Here is a 23,683-nt window from a genome sequence, read left to right as displayed (position 1 = left end):
CAGCAAGCAGATGTGTTCATTTCCTGCAGTATGCTGTACAAATGTTTTATTTTTGTATGCCATGATGTGAAAAAGTTTAGAAAGTGTTCAGGATAGAATTTACACTCCTATGAAGGCTGTGCCAGAAATGACCCCAACTGACTTCTGGCTTCATCCTCTCCCTCTCTCCTCAAGTATATTTTATGTTATAACCTCATCAAAAAAAAAGTCTCAGTACCCTAAACACACTTTGCCATTTTATTTCCCCATCCTTAATTACATCATTTTGTGGTTGCTTCTCCCTGTTTCTGCATGGTGAAATTTTATTCCACCTTTATGCACAACACAAATGTTCTCTCTTCCTTGGCCTTAGTAGGGAGAATTAACGGTGTTTTCTTTTGTGATTCCAGAGCTTATGCTTTTAACCATTATGCTATGGCAAGCCAGTAAATCCCTATTGCTCTGGAAGTAGACTACCTGGGTTTAGATCCCAGCTATATAGCAGCTGAATGACTTTGGGTAATTGTGTAAACCTTCAAGTATTCAGTTTTCTTATTCGTAACCTGGATATAACAGTGGTCTCTAACTGTGTCACTAGGATTAAGTGACAGAGAAAGTTATTTAGTGCACAGTAAATCTTTTCTTACAATGATTATCTGAACATTTATCAAATATTTGAAAAAAAAACTTCTTGTTGTGTGCCCCATCCTGGGTTGTAAACTCCATGAGGGAAGGGGCTGTATCTTATTCCCTTTTGTTCAACATTTATGGTAGTTCTTGGCACTATTATTAGTTTTAGTATTAAGCATTCTTTAGATCTTCCTCTCCACCAGGAAGTATCTCCTTCAAATACCCTTAAAACAACTCTATGAGGGAGATATTGTTTCGCCCATTTAACCAAGGCATAGAAAGGTTAAGTACCTTGTCTAAGGCCACAAGCTAGTAAGAATTTGGACCACAGGCAGCCTGGAACAAATTCCAAGCTATTAACCACCACACTAGGCTACCTCCTAGTAGGTGCTTAGTAAATCTCCATTGGAACAAATAGATGAATGAGATTCAGATGAACAGGCATGTGGGATGGAGTGCTAGGAAATGGTCTTATTGAAAGAGATGTGGGTAAGAAGTAAAGAAAAAATTATCAAGAGCTAAACTAAGTAAGAGGAAACATTGATCATAGTACTATAGTAACACCAGGGGGTAATCAGTATTAGTGTCCTTTGCAGATACATAAAACTTTATTTTCTGAGTTGGAAAGCTTCTGGATTGCAAAAAGTAGCTTTATGCCTCAAATGAGCTCAGTTTATACCCCAATTAAAATATATTACAATGAGAATTTATTTTTCCACCATGATAGAGTTACTGGTACTGGTCCTCCCTCCTGTTTCAAGTAACAAGAAAACTGGACACAACGTATGAAAGAACTGTTTCCAACACTGGACAACAGGCAGTGCAGACAGGGATCTCCGAGAGAGCAGAACAGAGTCAGTCCTGGGATCACCACAGGTTTCTGAGTGCAGGCACTGTTCATCCACCATGTAGCAGAGCTGAGGAAGGAGAGAGATTGGAGGTCAGCGAAGCGGAAAAGGCTGGACTTGTGAGGCAAAGTGCCAGAGAGGAGGGAGCTATGCAGAAAAAGAACTTCACACATCTGCATAGGATCCCTTGAGTTTGTTGCCAGATACTCAGCTATGCATGCCTACAGTTAAACTCCCCATGGGCCATCTGTGTTGGTGGTCTCCAGATCACCCTCTGTGTGATGACTTTCTAGGGAGGACCCACAGGGCTCAGGATGTACTCCTGGCTAAGATTTGCTACAGTGAAAGGGTACAAAGCAAAAAACAACAAAGGGAAAAGGTGCATGAGATGAAGTTTGGAGGAAGCCAGGCACAAACAAGCTTCGAAGAGTCCTCTTCTGGTGGAGCCACACAGGATGCACCTAATTTCCTTAGCAATGAGTTGTGACAACACATGTGAAATGCTGTCTCTACCAGGGAAGCTCATTAGAGACTCAGTGCCAGGATTTTTGTTAGGGGCTAGTCACATTCTGCCTGCCACATACCAAAATTCCAGACTTTCACAAAGAAATCAGGTGTTCAGCACAAACCATATTGTTTGCACAAATAATTTAGGCACTGTGAGCCACTCTTAAGAGGGTATTCAGAATGCTCCTAAAATCCAAGTTCCCAGATGTTAGCTAGGGGCCAACCTTGTAAGCAGGCCTTTCAAAAGGCAGCACTTGCACCTGCTGTGTTAACTTTTTAATATACTTTGGGCAGAGAACTGTAAGAGATCCCAGAGAACATTTGACAATTTCTGGAGACATTTTGTGTTGTCATAACTGGGAGGTCCACGGACATACATTGGATAGAAGCCAGGAATGCTGCTAAACGCTATGCAATCCACAGAACAGTCCCACCCCTTCAACCAAAAATTATGTAGCCCAAAATGTCAGTAGTGTCAAGGTGGAGAAACTCTGGTCTAGACCTACCCTAACAGAATTTAACAACAAGCCTGGAAGGGATCAAGTTGATTTGCAAGTAACTTAAATGGTAGTCAAAACAAAATCAGTGGCTGGGCACAGTGGCTCATGCCTGTAATCCCAGCACTTTGGGAGGCCAAGGTGGGTGGATCACCTGAGGTCAGGAGTTCAAGACCAGCCTGGCCAACATGGTGAAACCCTGTCTCTACTAAAAAATACAAAAAATTAGCCAGGCATGGTGGTGGGTGCCTGTAATCCCAGCGACTTGGGAGGCTGAGCCAGGACAATCACTTGAACCCGGGAGGCAAAGGTTGTAGTGAGCCGAGATCACGCCACTGCACCCCAGCCTGGGCAAAAGAGCGAGACTCTGTCTCAAAATAAAAAATAAATAAATAAATAAATAAAAATAAAGGTGAAAATACCATTCAAAAATGAAGACAAAACAAAGACATTTTCAAATCAAAAGCTATGAGAATACATGGCCAGTAGACCTGCACGCCAAGAAATGTAATGGGAAAATGTTCAGGCTGAAGAAAAAGAGATCTCAGATGGGAATTTAGAAATACACAAAACAATAAAGAGCATTGGCGGTGGCAAATATATGGGTAAATACAGGAGACTTCTTTCCCCATTAAAATTTTATAAAAAATCCTTTTAAACGACAATTGACTGTTTAAAGCAAACATGAGAACGTTGTATTGTGGGCCTTATAACCTGTATAGAAGTAAATATATGACACTAATACAGTACCAAGAATGGCTTTTACAATGTATGTGAAGTGATCTAATATTATTTGAAAGTACGGGTTGAATATCCTTTATCCAAATTGCTTGGAACCAGAAATGTTTTAGATTTTGGATTTTGGAATGTTTGCAGTATACTTACTGATTGAACATCCCTAATCTGAAATCCCAAATGCTCCAATGAACATTTCTTTTTGAGCATCATGTCAGGGCTAAAAACTTTTCCAATTTCAGAGCATTTTGGATTTCAGATTTTTGGGTTAGGGATGCTAATTCTGTTAAATTAAAAATACATAGTGTAGGGCCGGGCACAGTGGCTCACGCCTGTAATCCGAGCACTTTGAGAGGCTGAGGCAGGCGGATCACAAGGTCAGGCGTTCAAGGCCATCCTGGCCAACATGGTGAAACCCCATCTCTACTAAAAATACAAAAAATTAGCCAGGTGTGGTGGCGTGTGCCTGTAGTCCCAGCTACTTGAGAGGCTGAGGCAGAAGAATCTCTTGAACCCGAGAGGCAGAGGTTGCAGTAAGCTGAGATTGCTATACTGCACTCCAGCCTGGCAACAGAGCAAGACTCAGTCAAAAAAAAAAAACATAGTGTAAATACTAATAAAGAAATAAAGAGAAATAGCTAATATATAAATGGAAAAGATGAAATAGTAAATACTCAAAAGAAGGGAGGAAAATGCAGTCAGGAACAGATGGTGGAGATGAGGAGTATAATGTTACCAGAGGCAGGGAAAGGTATGAGGGTGTGTGTGGCGGGGGGGAGTTGGGGGTGGTTAATGAGTACAAAAATATAGTTAGGTAGAATGAATAAGATCTAGTATTTGGTAGGACAGCAGCTAACAACATATTTACATTTAAAAATAACTAAAAGAATATAATTGAAGTGTTCGTGACACAAAGAAATGATAAATGCTTGAGGTGATACTCTATTTACCCTGATGTGATTATTACACATTGTATGCCTATATCAAAATATCTCATGTACCACATATATATATCCACCTACTATGTACCCATAAAAATTAAAAGTTAAAACAAAGAACAGATGGGACAAATAGAAAACAAGTACCAAGATGCTAGACTTGAGCAAATCCATATCAATAATTACATTAAGTACAAATGGTTTAAACAATCCATGTAAGGGACTGAGAGTGGGGAAAAAAATGATTCAACTGTATATGCTATCTATAAGCAGGGCCTAACTATATGGCATCTATAATTATATGTTATCTGCACTTAAAATGTAAAGACACGGATAGGTTAAAAGTAAAAGGATAAGGAAAAATAAACCATGCAAACACTAATCAAAAGGAAGCTGTAGTGGCTATATCAATATCAGACAAAGTAGATTCAGAACAAGAAATATTGGCTGGGTGTGTTGGCTCACACCTGTAATCCCAGCACTTTGGGAGGCTGAGGCGGGTGGATCACCTGAGGTCGAGAGTTTGAGACCAGCCTGGCCAACATGGTGAAACCCCGTCTCTACTAAAAATACAAAAATTAGCCGGGTGTGGTGGCGGGTGCCTGTAATCCTAGCTACTCAGGAGGCTGAGGCATGAGAATCACTTGAACCTGGGAGGCGGAGGTTGCAGTGAGCCAAGATCGCATTACTGCACTCCAGCCTGGGCGACAGAGTGAGACTTTGTCCCAAAAAAAAAAAAAAAAACCAAAAAACAAGCTATATTACCAGGGATAAAGAAGACATTTTATAATGATTGTGGCGATTTTAAAGTATGTCTTTATATTGTTAGGTATACTTTTCTCTAAGAGGTAGAGCCTAATTCTTCTCCTCTTGAATGTTGATTGGACTTTGTGACTCATGACTAGAATATGGTAGAAGAGATAAAAGATATCGTGCTTCCAACTTAGTTGCTCTCTACTTAGTCATTTGCTCTGAGAGAGGTCACCTGCTATGGATGAAGAGAGGTTCACACAGTGAGCAACTAAGACCTCCAACCAAGAGCCACGTGTGTGAGCCATCTTGGGAGCATATCCTACAACCCCAGTCAAGCCTTCAGATAACTGCAGCCCCAGCCAACATGTTAACGGCTACCTCATGAGAGACCCCAAACCAGAAGCACCCGACTAAGCTACCCTCGAATTTCTGACCCGCAGAACCAGCGTGAGATAATAAATGTTTGTTTCTTTAAGCTGCAGAGTTTTAGAATAATTTGTTACCCAGCTTTAGATATCCAATAGAATTAAAAAAGGATTGATTCATCAAGATATTCAAATCATGAATCTGTATGCAGTTGACACCTTCAAAATATACTGTGTAAAACCCGAGAAAACTAAAACCAGAAATAGATCATTCTGTAATTAAGTTGGAAATTTCATCACTCCCAGCTCAGTAATTGGTAGTACAAATAGACAAAAAATTGGAAAGGAATGGGAAGACTTGAAAAACACTATCAACCAACCTGATTGAATTGATTTTTACAGAATACACTACCCAGTAGTAGCAAAATACATATTCTTTTCAAGTGCATATGGAGTGTTCACCAAAATAGACCATATTCTGACCTGTAGAAAAAGTCTCAGTAAATTTTAAAAGATAGAAATCATGAAGAGTGTTTTCTGACCACAACAGAGTTAAACTAGAAATCAATAACAGAAATGTACCTGAGAAATTCTCCAAATATTTAGAAATTAAACTTTGTACTTTAATTATAACACATGGTTTGAAGAAATCACAAAGGAAAATAGAAAATATTTTGAACTGAATGAAATCACAACATGTCAAAAGTTTTGGGATGCAGTTAAAGCAGTACTTGAGGGAAATTTATAATTTTAAACGCTTATACTAGAAAAGAAAGAAAAGCCAAAATCAATTATTTAAGTTTTTACCTGGAGGAACTAGAAAAAGAAAGGCAAATTAAATCCAAAATGAGTAGAAGAAAGAAACTAATAAAGAGAAATCTATAAAATAGAAAAAGGGGGCTGGGCACGGTGGCTCAAGCCTGTAATCCCAGCACTTTGGGAGGCAGTGAGGTGGATCCTAAGGTCAGAGGAGATCAGAGACTATCCTGCAAGCTAACATGGTCAAAACCCGTCTCTCATCAAAACCTTGAGGCGGGTGGTGAGAGCCTGTAAGTCCCAACTACTTGGGAGGCGCTGGGGCAGGAGAATGCGTGAAGTAAACCGGGAGGCCAGGGCTTGCAGTGAGGCTGGTCAGCGCCCTGCACTCCAGCCTGGGCAACAGAGTGAGACTCCGTCTCAAAAAAAAAAAATAGAAAAAGGGCAGCTAATACTCCCCCAAAAATCTATGAAACAAAAAATTGGTTCTTTACAAGGAATAATAAAATTGATTAAATGAGTCTAATTCATTTTTGCATCCTTAAAATACAGTACACTTTTGACATGACTTTTTGAAAGCCAAAATGCTGAATTCCTAATTGTTCTTTATTTGAGATATATGGCCTTGTTTTGAGTATTCAGCCAAAATAAAACTTACTTAAGCAAGTGTCAGTTACAAGTTTAGTTATGATAAATTGTATTTATTTTTGTCCAAACATTTCAGAAAGTTTCCTCTGAAAGAGAGTTATGGAGAAATAGTATTTGGGGAAAAACCTTACAATCTATGTGTTCTCTATTTTGTCTTTAATTTTGAACAAAAAAGGTATGTAAAGCAGGTGATGAAAAGTTTGAGATCAAGACAAAAAATATGTGTTCCAGAAAAATTCAGTTAAAGATGTTGAAAGACACATATTGGACATTTGTAGATTCCGTTCGCAAGAAATATATTTTCATAATATGCAACATTTATGGCAAGGTGTTACTCAGATACTATAGATTATTTTTTAAAAATTTCCAAAAGAAATAAAACTGTACAAAGACCAAACTATCAATGATCATGTGCAATTTTAATAGTTTATCTCTTCAGTTACTAAACCCATTGATAAGTAATCTGTGCCACTATTTGTAGTTATTCAGTGACAGAATCTTGTAATAAAGATGAAGTAAATATGTACGTATAAGGAGTAATTTTGTTCTTAATGAAAATGATTTCAACTATTTGGTTTTCTTCAATTTGTAAGATAATAAACTACTTGATTGTTCAGCAAATACTGAGTACAAGCCCAAGGAAAATGTAAAATTAATTAAAATTCTCATAACCACTAGGATATTTAGTAAATTTATATTCTTTCTTGATGATTCACTATCTGATTATTTAGTTCATAGACTATGGATTTTCTGTTTGCTTATAAAATCTTAGAATCAAATAATATTAGTCCAGCCCCTCGTTCAGTTTCCTTTTTCTTTTCATTTTTTGAACATGTCACTGATCATGAGCCTCCCAGATACAGGAAGAAATACTTAAAATTGAACCAGTGAGTTCTGCTATATTCTAATAGTGCTTTTAAGAGATTTCTTCATGTTGTAGTGGATGAGAAGTGGGGTGGAGGGTGGATATACAATGATGAAACAACTAAATTTAGAATTTTAGGATTATTGGTAGAATTGAATTTCAAATTCTAATTTTTAGCTTCATTTAACCTCTTAGTTTGTAATATGCTTGTCCACCTGCTTCTCAAGAATAGTTTGTTTCTGTTTTTTATTATCTTCTTTCTGAAGTATGAATTTTCACCCCAGGCAAAAGATGAGAGTTAATAGACTGATAGGGCAGACAAAAGGGAAAACTTTATAAAGATTCATTTTTCTGAGGGAATTTTGATGGTTTGATTAGATAGGGAACAAGGCTAGAAACAGAAGGAGACCTTTGACTGGCCCAGAGGAGAACCAGTTTTAAGGATAGAGGACTGTCATTCTTTCTGCCTGTTGTACAGTGTTCAGCTACCAGGAATTCTTTAAGTGCTGTGAATCCCAGGGATTAAGTAAAGACAGAGTAATCATTACACCCATTATTGTTGGGAATTGTTTGCACTTTTGTTTCTTTTATGCATGTCTTCCTTCCACATTTTTGGAGTTTGCTCTATTTGACAGATGTGCTATTTGACAGTAGTATTTTTATAGTTCAACATAACAATGTAATATAGCTGTAACTCTATTTTCTGTAATTTTATCTCTTTTTACTCTCCAGTATGAGGGTTTGTTTTTATTTATTTGGGGCTGTGTTTATGAAGTAAGAGGAAATAAAGCACCAGACAAATTTGAATTCTAAGATTTATTGTTGCAGAGGCTAAGATCTGATGCCATCATAAATAGACATAAAATAAATTGTGACCATCTGCACTCACTCTGCCTTTCTTTTTGATTTGTTTTAATGAGTGTTTCCGTTTTCTGATTTCAACTTCCCAACTTATTCTTTCCCTCTTCTTCTTCTTATTCCTAGATGTCTCTTCCTAGGCTAAAGCGGTTCTTAATTATTTCTCCTCAGAACTAGATCTTCCCTATGTTTTGTGTAAAAAAAAAAAAAAAACAAAAAAAGGCCTGTCTAGAACCTCACTTTTCTTACACGGTTTACTTGGCAGATAACATTTTTTAAAATGAATATTGTGAAATCTGTAAATTTTCTAGTAAAAATAATAGCTTTCCATCATAGTGGGCACTAAATAAATATATGTTGACTTATTAAAATGAATTCTTGTACTTAGATTTAATGCAGAATTGAGAAATACCCATATTATCAGAGTCCCCAGAAAGGGATCAATTAATCCCAGCCGACTAAAGCCAAAGGTCACCATGTTTCCAATGGTTTTGTAATTCTGTAGAGACTGGGAAAAGTGAACCCTTGGTTACTAGGTCACATTGCATAAGAAGAAGAGTGTGAACTCTACTCATTCAACGAAATGTATCTAATACCTGGAATAAGCTTGGCATTGTATGGTGTTGGGATATGGTGGTAAATAAGGTAGAAGTTGTCCCTGCCTTCATGAAGTTTGCATTCCAGGTTCCATGAGAAATCTGTTCCTTAGCTAGAGGCAGCCATTTCTCATCTGCTGCCTGATTTCTCTTCTCTTTGTTTCTCAGACCAGGTCCAGGGGTTTTCTTTGTTACATTCTGTTATACTGTTACCTGGGTACTCCTATCACAATGTCTTATACTTACTTAGATGTCTATTTTTCCAGATTATAAGGGACTATCTTTTTATTTATATTGCCCCAATACCTAACAGAATAATTGGAACATGGTTGGTTTCAAGATATGTTTGTTTACCAAATTAGTCAAACTAGAACAGTGCTTCACAGCTTTTTCTGTGTTGACACATAAAAAATACTGAAGAGAGCGAGCCCTGCAGAGGCACTGGCTTGAGGGTTTCCATTGCTCTCTCTGGGCCCTCGGTGACTGCCTTGCAGATGGAAGGATCAGCATCTCAGTGTACCTGCCACCCATTCATGGTACTTTGCACACTGTGCAGAAGCTATGCACTGGAGAGTACCATGTGCTATTAGAGGTCTATGGATCTGGAGGTTATAGTTGGAGGAAATGGAGAAAGAGCAGTGGCCAAGAGCAACTGGATGGCAATGGGGCTGGAGGGCAGAGTCATTTAAGAATAAAGGCTGAAAAGTAATCTAGGGATTTTAGCTAGTCGTGGAGGAGAATACGCTTTTTTTTTTTTTTTGGAGAGAGTCTTGCTTGGTTGCCCAGGCTGGAGTGCAGTGGCGTGATCTCGGCTCACTGCAGCCTCCCAGGCTCAAGCAACCCTCCTACCTCAGCCTTCTTGTATTTTTTGTAGAAATGAGGTTTTGCCGTCTTGCCCAGGTTGCTCTAGAAGTCCTGAGCTCAAAAGATCTGCCTGCTTTAGCCTCCCAAAATGCTGGGATTACAGATGTGAGCCACTGGACCCAGCTGAGAATAAGCTTTGAAAAAATTCCTGCAGGTTAGCTTTGGAAGATAGGCCTTAGCCTTTGAAAAGAGCGGTAATTTATGGAAAAGTTCCTCCTTTTTACTTTCTTATCATCCTGCCTTCTCAAAACACCATGTGCAAAATGCAGCTGGTTTTACAACTCTGTGAATATACTAAAAGCCATTGAATTGTACACTTTAAATGGATGAGTTGTATGGTATGTGAATTCTAACTCAATAGATCTGTTATATTTCCCTCCGCTGTATTTGAGTTTTTAAAAAATAAATCTGAAGGGAAACAAAAGAAAAAATGGTTTCTTTCTGCAAGAAAGAGTCTACTTAGAGGGTTGGAATTACCAAGATGTGAATATTTAAATTATCAATACTTAAACATTTCCAAATCTGAATATTTAGAAATTTGCTTGTTTTTATTGATACCTCATGAGTTTTATAACATTTTATAAATCTCACAGATGGAATTTCATCCTGAGTTATAATCAAGATTCTATTTTATCTTGGTGGAAAAGAGTAAGAGATCTTTATGGCTATAATACAGATTATTACTTTGATATGAAATAATTAGCCGTAAAATATTTAAGCAAAATTAATTATTTGAGTATTTCAAAGGCTAATTTGCTAGTGTCCAAATTGTAGCTATAAACAAAGCTATTTTAATACTCCAAATGATGTATTCCCTTTATTTTCATATAAATACTACCTACAAGATTGTAGTATGTGTAAAAGCAGCAAAATTATGAAATGAAATGCATGTATGCCTTTTAAAAATTACCTCTTTTTTTTTTTTTTTTTTTTTGAGACAGAGTTTCGCTCTTGTTACCCAGGCTGGAGTGCAATGGTACGATCTCGGCTCACTGCAACCTTCGCCTCCCAGGTTCAAGCTTTTCTCCTGCCTCAGCCTCCCAAGTTGCTGGGATTACAGGCATGTGCCATCATCCCTGGCTAATTTTGTATTTTTAGCAGAGATGGGGTTTCTCCATGTAGGTCAGGCTGGTCTCGAACTCCTAACCTCAGGTGATCTGCCCGCCTCAGCCTCCCAAAGTTCTGGGATTACAGGTGTGAGCCACTGCGCCCAGCCCTCAAAAATTACCTCTTGTCGTTGATATTTCTATTTTGTACGTCTGTATTAGTTATCTATTTATTGCTACATAACAAAGTACCCCAAATTTAGCAGCTTACAACAACAAGCATTTATTATCTCAGTTTTTCCATGAGTCAAAAATCCAACTGCAGTGTAGTTGGGTGCCTCTGCCCCACAGTGTCTCAGTGTCAGGCAGGATCACAGTCGCATATGAAGGCTCAAATAAGGAAAGATTTACTTCCAGGCTCACTCACATGGTTAGGGGAAGGATTCAGTTCCTTACAGGCTGTTGGAATGAGGACCTCAGTCCCTCATGGGCTGTTGGATGGTGTCCTTATCATAGGAATTTCTGTCTAGAGTAACTCACAGCATGGCAGCTGGCGTTCACCAGAGCAAGCAAGCAAGAGAGCAAGAAAGGATAAGGAAGATGGAATCCACAGTCCTTTTGTAAACCTAATCTTGATAGTGACATCCCATGACCTTTACTGCCTCTGTTTGTTAGAAGTGAGTGGCTAGGCCAGCCTACTCTCAAGGAAAGGGAATTTCCCAAGGGTGTGAATACCTGTAGGCAAGAATCACTGGAGGCCCTCTTAGAGGCTGCCTACCACAACGTGTCTCTCAGAAAACTTTCTACATAATTTATATTTTATCTTAGAATATATTTTTTAGTAAGAATTTTCTGGTATCTCCTGAAAATATTAGTGATACTCAAAGATATAAAAAAGAAAGCTTAGGGAACAATACACTTAGCACTATGATCATATAATTTTCTATCTTCATTTGCTTCACCATCCCTGGAGCATTGCCTTTGTCCAAGATGGCTGAACACCCATTAAATCAGCCATTGGAAAGGGAGGAGGGATGGGCACAACCCAAAAGTGACAGCTGTCAATTGAGCTCACTTCAGCTCAGATCCTGTTTGCCAGAACATAATCACATGGCCACACCCAGCTACAAAAGAGGCTAGGAAATTTAGTCTTTGGTTGGGCAGTCATGGACTCAACTAAAAATTAATTATTGTGGAGGAAAGGGGAGAATATACATATATAAAAAAATAATATTATATATTATATATTATACATATTATATATAATATATTATATATTACATATAAAGCTAGAAGTCTCTGCCCAAGGCTGTCAACAACATTAAAGTGGATATCACACAGCCATGCATTAATGCATTTTACCCAAAGGTGAGTAAAATCATGTCCCCAATTCAGAGCCTCTTAGTCTTATTTAAATGGGATTCTTATTAGCTTGGTTATAGGGCTTCCTAAATCATTACAGATTAAACGTAAGTGTAGTAAGAGGCAGGCATCTTGACAGCTGCAAAAATTGAGAGCAGAATGCCCCATAACAAATAAGGACGTACAAGAGGCTGAGGCAAAAGCTAAACTGGCAAATCAGAGGAATCTGATATGGGGGCAAACAGTCCTATGAACTTTAGTGGCCCCGAGGCATTGCCCATTTAACAACATTGCCACATAGTAAAATACTTAGGTTAAGTAATCAAGATCCAGAGTCTTCTACTGTGGTTAAAAGAAAAAACATTTTGACACTCTAAAAGAAGGTAAGCTTCATCAGTTTTCTGGAATTTTAATTTATGTATAATGTTCTATGAAAGTGATTCTGTCAAATACAGGAGAGGCCCCTCTGCTCGCCATTCTTTTCACCTTCATCTAATCAACACCACATTGTTTGTGTAGGAAAATGCCTTCTGAATTCAATTTTTGGAGTCTAGGATTATATATTATCTCAGAGGGTTTGGCACTAGTACTTTTCCTTGTTTTTGAAGAAAGTACTTATTATATTCACCAATCCCCAAATATTTCAACTTGTAGACACAGAGCAGTTACTCTCCATCCCCACCTCCCCATCCTATGAAGAGTATAGGACTTTCTGGCTGCACAGAAAGTATTATTGTAGGTATAGGATTATCAGAAATTTCCCATGTTCTCATGTTTTTTAAGCCAACTGGCATGCTAGGTAGTATTGCAATCCTGATACATTATCCCGGAATGTTCTTTCCCATTTCTGTATCTGGCAAACCTTTATTTGCTTAAGACCACGTCCCATTATAAAATAAGTTGTATTATACATGTAAAGCACTATCAATAAAAGGAAAAACTGACAAATTAGACAGTCAAAGTTTAAAAGTTTGCTCTAGGAAAGACCATGTTAAGAGGATGAAAAGACAAACTACAGACTTCGGAAAAAATTATTTGCAAACCATATATCTGACAACTAAAGTATATAAAGAACACTGGAAACTCAACAGTAAAAAAATCATAAAATCAAATTTAAAAATGGGTAAAAGGCATGAAGAAACATTTCACGAAAGAGGATATACAAGTGCAAAAAGATGTTCAACATTATTAGGGAAATGCATATTAAAACCACAAGATACAAACACACCTTAGACACCTCAGAATGGCTAAAATAAAAAATAGTGAAAACACCAAGTACTGATGAGGATATGGAGAATCTAGTTCACAGGCACATTTGCTGGTGGGAATGTGAAATATTGCAGGCACTCTGGAAAACAGCTCGGCAGTTTCTTTAAAAACTAAGCATGCCACTATCACACGACCCAGCAATTGCACACTGGGTTATTTATTCCAGAGAAATGAAAACTTAAATTCTTACAAAAACCTATATACACAAGTGTTGGTAGCAACTTTATTTATAATAGCCCCAAACTGTAAACAACCCAGATGACCTTCAGTGAGTGGGTGGTTAAACAAACTATGGTACTTTCAGCACTACTCAGCAACGAAAAGGAACGGGCTAATGATTCATTGTACAACCTGGACGAATTATGCTGAGTGAAAAAAGCCAATCCCAAAAGTTGCAGACTGTATGATTCCATGTATAGAACATTTTTGAAATGACAAAATCATAGAAATAGTGAAGAGATTAGTGGTTTCCAGGAGGTAAGGAAGGTGGGGAGTGGGGAGTGGGAGGGAGGGAGGGAAGTGGGTATGGCTATGAAAAGGCAACACAAGGGATTTGTGTGATGGCAACGTTCTGTATCTTATCTGTATCAGTGGTAACATCTTGTGCTATACTTTTGCAAGATAGCACCCTTGGGGGAAACTGGATAAAGGGGGCATAGTATCTTTCAGGATTGTGTCTTCCAACTGCATATGAAAATAGTTATCTCAAAAACAAAGTTCACTTAAAAAATTATGAGCTCCTTAAAACTCCATTGGACTGTGAACTCCTTGAGGGAAAGTGTATTTTATTTATTCAGCAGCTGATACAGTGCTGACTTGTAGAAGATATTTGAAAAGTGTCTGTGGGTTGCCTTAGGTGAGAGAGGCTAACCATTTGAATGTAGCCATATTAAGCACCCATAACTGACAGTACATCTCCAAATGAAGGGCAACTCTGTGCTGACCCATTCTTTTAAAAACTATCTCCTGAGCATCTACTTTATGGTAGGCATTGTTCTGAGTGCTGGTGTCTTAATTCAGGCTGCTATAACAAATTAGCACAGGCTGGGTGGCTTAAAAAGCAAATATTTCTCGTGGTTCTGGAGGCTGGAAGTCTGGGATCAGGGTACCAACATGGTTGGGCTCTTGGTGAAGGCCCTCTTCATGGTTATATCCTTATATGGCCTTTCCTTGGTTTGAGCACATACACCGAGAGGGAGAGATCCCCTGTCTCTTTCTCTTTGTCCAAGGGCACTAACCTCTATGCTGGGGACCCCACTCTATGACCTCATCTAAACCTAATTACCTGCCAAAGGCCCCACCTCCAAATACCATCACACTGGGGATTAAAGCTTCAATGATGAATTTGAGAAGGGGACATAAACTTTGAGATCATAGCAGCTAGAAATACAGTAGTGAACAAAATCAGGGGGGAATGCCCTGGCTTTCAGGGACCTTACAGTTTAACTGAGCGGAAGACAATGAATATAATACATACATTATGCAATATGTTAGGAAGTAATAAGTGCTATGGAAAAAATTTTAAAGCAGTGTTTACAGGTTAAGGATATAGAAAGGCCTGCAAGAGTGAGTGGTTGCAATTTTAAACAGTTTGAAGAATATCATTTGAACAAAGGCTTGAAGAAAGTGAGAGAGAAAACCATGCGGATATATGAAGGAAGAAAGTTCCAGGCAGAAGGAACAGCCATTGTAAAGGCTTTGAGGTAGAAATGTGTCTAGCATGTTCAAAGACTAGTGAGCAGGTAAAGCCAGTGTTGGTGAAACAAGATGAATGAGGGAGAATAGTTTGGTGAGAGGTTAGAGGGACAGTGAGAATATAGAACATTGAGAGTCTTTTGGCTTCTCCTTTTTTTTTTTGAGACCGAGTCTCGCTCTGTTGCCCAGGCTGGAGTGCAGTGGCCGGATCTCAGCTCACTGCAAGCTCCGCCTCCTGGGTTCACGCCATTCTCCTGCCTCAGCCTCCCGAGTAGCTGGGACTACAGGCGCCCGCCACCTCGCCCGGCTAGTTTTTTGTATTTTTAGTAGAGACGGTGTTTCACCATGTTAGCCAGGATGGTCTCGATCTCCTGACCTCGTGATCCACCCGTCTCGGCCTCCCAAGGTGCTGGGATTACAGGCTTGAGCCACCGCGCCCGGCCTTGGCTTCTCCTTTAAGTGAAATGATGGGGGCCATTGGAGGATTGGAGGAGTGGAGAGGTGGCGTGATCTGACTTCTGTTTGGAAAAGAATCACTCTATAGCTGGGTGTGGTGGCGGGCACCTGTAATATCAGCTAATTGGGAGGCTGAGGCAGGAGAATCGCTTGAACCTGGGAGGTGGAGGTTGCAGTGAGCCAAGATCACGCCATTGCACTCCAGCCTGGGCAACAAGAGTGAAGCTCCCATCTCAAAAAAAAAAAAAAAAGAAAGAAAGAAAAGAAAACAATTAAACAATTACTCTGACTGCTGTGTTGAGAAAAGACAGTAGGGGAACAAAGGTGGAAGTAAGGAAGTATTCAGAAACTATTTCAGAAACTATTGCAGTATTCAAGGTCCAAGAGGTGATGGTGATTGGGACTGGGGTAGTAGCACTAGAGTTGTGAGAAATGACCCATTCATGTTTAGGTTTTGAGACAGAGCCAACAGGATTTCCTGCCAGATTAGATGTAAGAAATCAATGATGGGTCCAAGGCTTTGCAGCTGAGGAATTGGACAAATAGTGTTGCCATTAACTGAGTTGGAAAAAAAATGCAGGGGGATGGCTTTGGGGGGAAGTTGAGGAGTGCATATTGTTGAGACATCTATATGGAGATACTGAATAGGCAGTTGGAGATTTGAGACTGGACTTAGAGGAGAGGAATACAGGGCAGGAGATACAAATTTGGAAGTTGACAATATTTACATGGTATGTAAAGCCATAAAACTAGATGAGATCTCCAAGGGAGGAGCATATTGAAGAAGCCCAAGGATTGAGCCCCAGGTACCCTTTGGAGTTTTAAAGGCCAAGGAGAGGGAGAAGAACTTACTGAGAGAGACTGAGAGGCATGACCAGTGAAAGAGGAAGAAAAATGAGGAGTGTAGGGTCCTGGAAGCCAAGTGAACAGAGTATTTCCTGGAGGAGGGAGTGGTCACCTGATCAACTGTGTAGGTCAGGTCAGGTAAGGTGTGAGAACTGATCATTGAATTTAGCAATGTAGAGACAACTGGGACCTCCACACATCAGAGAGAAAGAATTTTAGCCATTAAAGGAATGTATGGCTCTTTACAAGAATGTAACTATGTTTTAAAAGATTTGTTTTAAAAAGCTATTTTTCACTTCCTCAAAAAGGTAAGCATAGAATTACAATATGATCCAGCAATTGCACTTCTAGGTATATACCCCAAAGAATTGAAAGCAGAAACTCAGATAATCATATGTCAATATTCACAGCAGCATTATTCACAATAGCCAAAAGGTGGAAACAACCTAAATGTCTATCACCGGAGACTGGATAAACAACATGTGGTATGTACATACAATAGAATATTAGCCTTAAAAAAGAATGAAATTCTGATACTGGGTACACCATGTGTGAACCTGGAAAATGTATTAAGTGAAGTAAATCATGCACAAAATAACAAAATTCTACTCACGTCAAGTACCTAAAATAGTAAAATTCATAAAGACAACATAGAATAGCTGAGGAATAGAATAGCCTCCTAACCAGAGGCTGAGGGTAGGAGAGAATGGAGAATCATTGTGTAATAGGTATACCATTTCTTCTTGGGGGGATGAAAAAGTTCTGGAAGTGGTAATGGTGATGGTTGTGCAATATTGTGAAGGAACTTAATCCACTGAATTGTACACTTTAAAAAGGTTAGAATGGTAAATGTAAGTGCCACAATTAATTTTTGTTTTGTTTTGTTTTGTTTGTTTTTTTGAGACAGAGTCTCGCTCTGTCACCCAGGCTGGAGCGCAGTGGCGTTATTTCGGCTTACTACAACTTCCACCTCTCGGGTTCAAGCGATTCTCCTGCCTCAGCCTCCTGAGTAGCCGGGATTACAGACGCCCGCCTCTATGCCCTGCTAATTTTTTTGTATTTTAGTAGAGACAGGGTTTCCCAGTGTTGCCCAGACTGGTCTTGAACTCCTGAGCTCAGGCAATCTGCCCGCCTTGGCCTCCCAAAGTGCACAGTTTTTTTAAAAAAAGCATAGGATGCAGGTAAAACACTATCTCAAGGGAAATTCATAACATATATTGGAATTAAAATCAACAAATAAGCAAAAGTAAAGCTATCTTTTATATATTGCTGACCTGAAAACTAAGTTTGCTTTAGGCATCATCTATAACTTGGCTTTCCTTATAGATCCTTTTGTACATGTTTGTTACACTCATTTCTTAAAGGCTCAAGCCTTAGCCATCACAGTTAAAGAAAACGATATCCCTTTATACAGGTCATCATCAGAAGGGCAGGAGAAAAGTCAGCTACTGCAGAGTGATCCAACTACTTACAATTTTAATAAGAGTGTATCTTTTAAATAACATATTTTATTTATCCGTATACTCTCATTCAGGAAAACTGTTCTCTCTCTTATATAATGTTTTTTGAAAAGAATGTTCCCTGAATGCACATGTAAATAATTTCTTTGCTAAAACCAGCGTTTCTGATAATTCCACAGAACTGATAGGGAGAAAACCTTGAGTACTGGAAGGTTTTGTGGTGCAGCATATTTAATAACCGTGACAACTCAAGAATTTTAAGCAGACTCGCCTCCTTGTCTGGGATCTGTCGGCAGCATTGTGTCTCTACTGGCAGGCCCCTCAATGTACTGTTTCAGCCAAAACCGTGCTAATGATGGTCTACCAAATTTTTACTTGGTATTTTAAAGTCTCAATATTCTCAGGATTTAGAAAATACTTTCCCCCACCCTTTCAAAAGCTGCCACTCTGAAATACATAGCAATTTTTTAAAAAAATCTAAAATTGCTTTACAGCCTTGATAAAACAAAGACTGGTGTGTTGATGTGGCTGCTTTTGTATGATTTCCGAGGTGAATTTAGATGACTGGAAGATAGATGGGTGCCAGATGCAGTTTGACATAGATTCAGGCAGCTGCTCCTGGGCTAGGTTTCATTAGCCGGTAAGTGCTCCAGCAGAAGCAGCAGAGCGAGGCCCCAAATGCCAAAATGACAGTGAGAACAGTGGAACAATACAATATTCACCAAGTGATTTTAATCTCGAAGATTAAATGTCACCCAATCAGTTTCCAGGTCTTAAAAAACCAACTTGTATGAAACCATTAGAGGGCCCAAGGCTTTGTTCACCAGAAGAAAAAAGTTTTACTGTTTTTGAAGGGGGAGGGTGGTTAGTTTTAAAACACCAAAAAAAAAAAAAAGTTTTAAACCCATGTTGGTTGACAATTAAAAATCTTGTCAACCCCGCCAACACCCATACCACAGTAAAAGAAGTTCATTCACTATTGCAACCAGGCAGATAGGCAGATTCCTCAATAGAAGGAACCAATGTTTGTTTATCTATCTTTCTTAAAATGAAAGTCTTGGATGGGGTTTCACAGGCCTCTTCCAGCTTAAATGCCCTCCCCCCCACCACGACCACACCCATTCTTCTCCAAAGAAAGACAGAAGTCTTAACACAGAGAGAGCATACGTCTTTGTTTTTGAGCCCTTATGGTCTGCATAGCTATTGGTGGGTAAATAAGTACCCAACCACATAATTGTGAACTTAAAAAAAAAGTTCCTATAAAGGATTTTTGCTCTCACTACTTGTGGTGTCATAAGTAATTATGAAACTGATTCCAGAATTCTCTATGCTTGATTTCAACTCACGTGTTTTCTCAACTGAGAAAGGGGACCTTTATTTAGTGTATTATTTACACGTACTAAACTTATCTTTGCTTTTCTGAAAAGAGTGTTATGATCTAACCCGTCAGTGATGCAACCATTTCATGTGAGGTAATTTTTTTTCACTAAAATTAACCCAAAATAAATAATTGATTGGACATGTACCTATTGGAAAACTGTAAATCTAACCAGTCTCTGCTTTTCTTCTTTACTTTTAGGAAGCTAGTGCATCACAATAGCTCTGAAGCATTACAGAGTTTTTTTCCCCTCTAAATGTGTGTGTGCTCAGCTCTCTTAATAACAATGGGAGTTGTACTCAAAGAATAGTTTCCATTGCATTTTAGTATTTTTAGTCTTTTGCTTAGTAATAATGTCGTAATGCTACCTTTTTCTTTTTTTTTTTTTTGTCTACAGAATGATTAAAGATTTGGAAATAAGCTCTGGTTGAATTAGAAACACTCTATGTTCAAAAGCAAATTTTAATGTTAACTAATGGCCATGTGATACCCTACCAAGTTTGAATATATTCTGGGCTTGAAGATATTGCATACATGTTCTCTGAAAGTTGAATTTCCTTGGGGCAGAGCTACCCATCTCTGAATTTACATTTGAATTACAGGGAATAACATCTTAGGTGACATGGTTTGATTTCATCTAAATCTTTGGGAAATGTTCCATAGTAATCAAAGCTTCTCCTTCTCTTCTTTTTTCCCTCCCTTCCTTTATGGGTCTAGCACTGACAGCTTGACCACGTTGACCTAAATATTAAGACCTTTTTTTTGTTCCACTGTACCCACTACTCACAAGGGCTATGCTAGCAACCTTCATTGATGAGAGGTGAGTATTGCGTTAATGAAGAGTTGTTAGGTTCAGCACACTCATTGTGGATGAACCTAATTAGACTCAGATTGCATTTCTCTTGAACAGCTTTTAAAAGCCTTTCTAGCCTTTTTTTCTTTTCTTTTCTTTTTTTTTGAGAGAGAGTCTCACTCTATTGCCCAGGCTGGAGTACAGTGGCACAATTTCAGCTCACTGCAACCCCCATCTCCCAGATTCAAGTGATTCTCCTGCCTCAGCCTCCTGAGTAGCTGGGATTATAGGCGCCCACCACCACACTCAGCTAAATGTTGTATTTTTAGTAGAGATGAGGTTTCACCATGTTGGCCAGGCTGGTCTTGAACTCCTGTCCTCAAGTGATCGTCTGCCTCGGCCTCCCAAAGTGCTGGGATGACAGACGTGAGCCACCACGCCCAGCCCCTTTCTAGCCTTTCTTTATCCTTGAATTTACATAATTCTTCTGATCCATTTTACTTCATTTCTACCAGGTATAGGGTCCTTCTTTATATTCAAGAGATGTTGTGAGAAGACAGTGAAAAGGGGAAAGGTGGTGAAAAGAGCATTGGGGTCCAAATCCAAAGTCCAGAAGGTTGCCTCCCTGTCCAGTGAGAGCCGGAGCCCTGTCTTCCTCACAGGGTGGCTGGGAGGGGTAAAGGAGCATATGGAGATCCTTGGAGAAAAGCGCTATATGCAGAAGTCTAAAATGCCATTGTGGTTATTTCTATTAATTACCAACCAAATCCAAAGCCATTTCAGTTGCTAATCATTTGATATTTTAATTCATTTTTTTCTACCATAAAAGCATAAATTTAAGTTACAGTCTCTTACCACTTATGGACTACTTACCACTCTATTAACTCTCAGTGCTATATCTATTCCCCCAGTTCTCCCATCCTGTTTTTTGTTTGTTTGTTTGTTTTGAGATGAGATCTTGCTATGCTGCCCAGGCTGGTCTCAAACTCTTGGGCTCAAGTGATCCTCCCTCCTCAGCCTCCCAAATAGCTGGGATTACAGGTGTGCACCAGTGCACCCAGCTCATTACTGGCATTTTTTAATGTAGAAAAAAAAGTGCTGTAACCCAGTTGTAGCAATGAAAGTAGGAAGAAGCATGCTGATTGCTCCTGTTACTTGAGTTATAAAGCCATTGAAGAAAGTAGCTGGTCTTTCCTAGTCTTCATTATGTTTTCCCATCAGAATATAACTAAAGCAAAGGGACAAGAGGAGAGAATCTCAGAAAATGAACAATCCAGAGGTTTGACGCTCTTAGTAATTTGTGAGAGAATCTTTTCTTAAGCTTAGCCGAAAGCCTGGCACAGTGGACATTTGGTAAATGTTAGATGAAGAAAAAACAGGGGTATTGGTTTTATATTAAATTGCAGTGACAGAGGTACATTTTGAATGCTAGTCAGATGATGAGATTCATTAAGTAAAAATATATTTCTCCTATACTCCAGTCTGACCTAATGCCTTAAATGAGTGGAGTTTCATCTGATCTCTTGTGTACAGTGCGTACCACAAAGCCTCTGTAAGATTCGTCCCAGTTGGCAGCAGTGACAAGGCCTGCTGGGGACAAACCAGGGAGCTCTCCATCCAGTGCCAGTGACCACCAGCACAGTATTGAATTTAATGAGCATTATGTGATTAAACAATTATTAACAAAAATAGCTACTGTTGTTTATCATTTTCAGAGGCTGCACTAACTTTTCTACATTATTATCTCATTTAATCCTCACAGTAACACTACACTGCAGGTTCTGGGTCTACCCCTTTTTTACAGATGAGGAAATTGAGGCTTATGCAAGTTGCTGAAAGTCAACCAACCAACACATGGTCAAGCTAGAAGTTGAAACCCTGTGTATCCCAGGACTGTTTGACTCCACAGTCAGTGTTTGCAGGCATGTCAGAAAATGTTGCCCATAGTTTGCTAAGTTACATGTTAAACAGTCTCAAAATACTCTTTGTTTTGCTTCTCTGGTTTCTCTGCAAAAGAACTGACAGGTTCTAATGGTATAAAATGATATAAAAGTGGCCAAACTCATAATTGTCTCACACGTCCGTGTGAAGAGACCCCCAAACAGGCTTTGTGTGAGCAACAAGGCTGTTTATTTCACCTGGGTGCAGGTGGGCTGAGTCCGAAAAAGGAGTCAGCACAGGGTGATGGTGTTATCATTAGTTCTTACAGGTTTTGGGATAGGTGGTGGAGTTAGGAAGCAATGTTTTGCGGGCAGTGGGTGGATCTTACAAAGTACATTCTCAAGGGTGGGGAGAATTACAAAGAACCTTCTTAAGGGTGAGGGAGATTACAAAGTACATTGATCAGTTAGGGCGGGGCAGAAACAAATTACAATGGTGGAATGTCATCAGTTAAGGTTATTTTCACTTCTTTTGTGGATCTTCAGTTGCTTCAGACCATCTGGATGTATACGTGCAGGTCACAGAGGATATGATGGCTTAGCCTGGGCTCAGAGGCCTGAAAATAATGAAGACTTTTTTCTTCTTCTTTTTTTTTTCACCGTTAATGTAGAAAAGATGATTTCTGATGAAGGGTGCCTTTACTTCAGTCTCATAGCACAGGCTCTCCCTCAGGTGGGAGGGTGAGTCAGAGGTGGATGACTATGCTTTGCTGGAGTTATTTGCAGTGTGTGACAGGGGCAGAAAGTGTGAATGCATGCAGCCTTACATCTGATGGGTACATCCCGAAGCTGCACGACTGTGGCAGCCTCAGATGAATCATGGCATTTTAGGATCCGCATGTGTCGTCAACATACGTGGGTTGAATTAGCATGGAAGCATAGTAGTACTCTAGAAACACAAATAAAAGTAAAACACAGCATTGGAATACCTGCAGTTTTTCACATGGAAACCAAAAGCTTGTGAAATCAGTACATTTTGAGCTTTTTGTTTTTAGAGCTAATGCTTTTGTTTACTAGCTAAGACCATCTTAGCATTTTCTATTTAAGTGTTTAAAATTCAGTCATAAAATTTCACTCTAAGCTAAAGCTGTTTATAGTAACTTAGGCTGCATGTGGGTGTATTAAAAAGGAAAAATATAATATATTTCTAAACAGATACAGTAAAGTTTTTCTGGTTCATGCTGCTTGATTGATGACAGATAGATGATTGATTGCCAGATAGATAGATAGATAGATCGATCACCAAAAGTTTGTTTCCATCTGAGTTTGTTTTTAGAAATGTGCCTTGGCAAAGAATCTTCTTTAGACAGTTAAGTAAAGTGATATTTACAATAATATAAATTCGAAAATGAAACCCAGATCTTGAACTAGAAGATATGGATTCCAGCCTGGGCTTTGCTGCTTGGTGGTTGTGGCATCTTGAGAAAGTTTTCTCTGAGCCTTGCTCAGTTCCTCAAGTGTAAAACGGAATCGTAGCTGGTGCTTGGGGTCTTGGGGATGGGGAACAAATAAGATGATGATGTCAAAGTGCTTTATAATCTGAAAATGCTATACAGTTTTTTAAAGTACTGTAATTATCCAAGTTTAAAATTATCCACA

At 39.0% G+C, this 23,683-nt stretch overlaps 1 protein-coding gene across 1 annotated transcript in view; it reads left to right on the top strand.

The window, feature by feature from the left end:
* Positions 1-23,683, top strand: part of SERTAD2 (SERTA domain containing 2) — a 122,652-nt gene that overhangs the window by 53,826 nt on the left and 45,143 nt on the right. The gene's annotated exons all lie outside the window — the stretch shown is intronic.

This window comes from Papio anubis, chromosome 14 (genome assembly GCF_008728515.1).
Source record: "Papio anubis isolate 15944 chromosome 14, Panubis1.0, whole genome shotgun sequence".
Taxonomy (NCBI): domain Eukaryota; kingdom Metazoa; phylum Chordata; class Mammalia; order Primates; family Cercopithecidae; genus Papio; species Papio anubis.
This window is presented reverse-complemented; position numbering and strand designations above follow the sequence as displayed.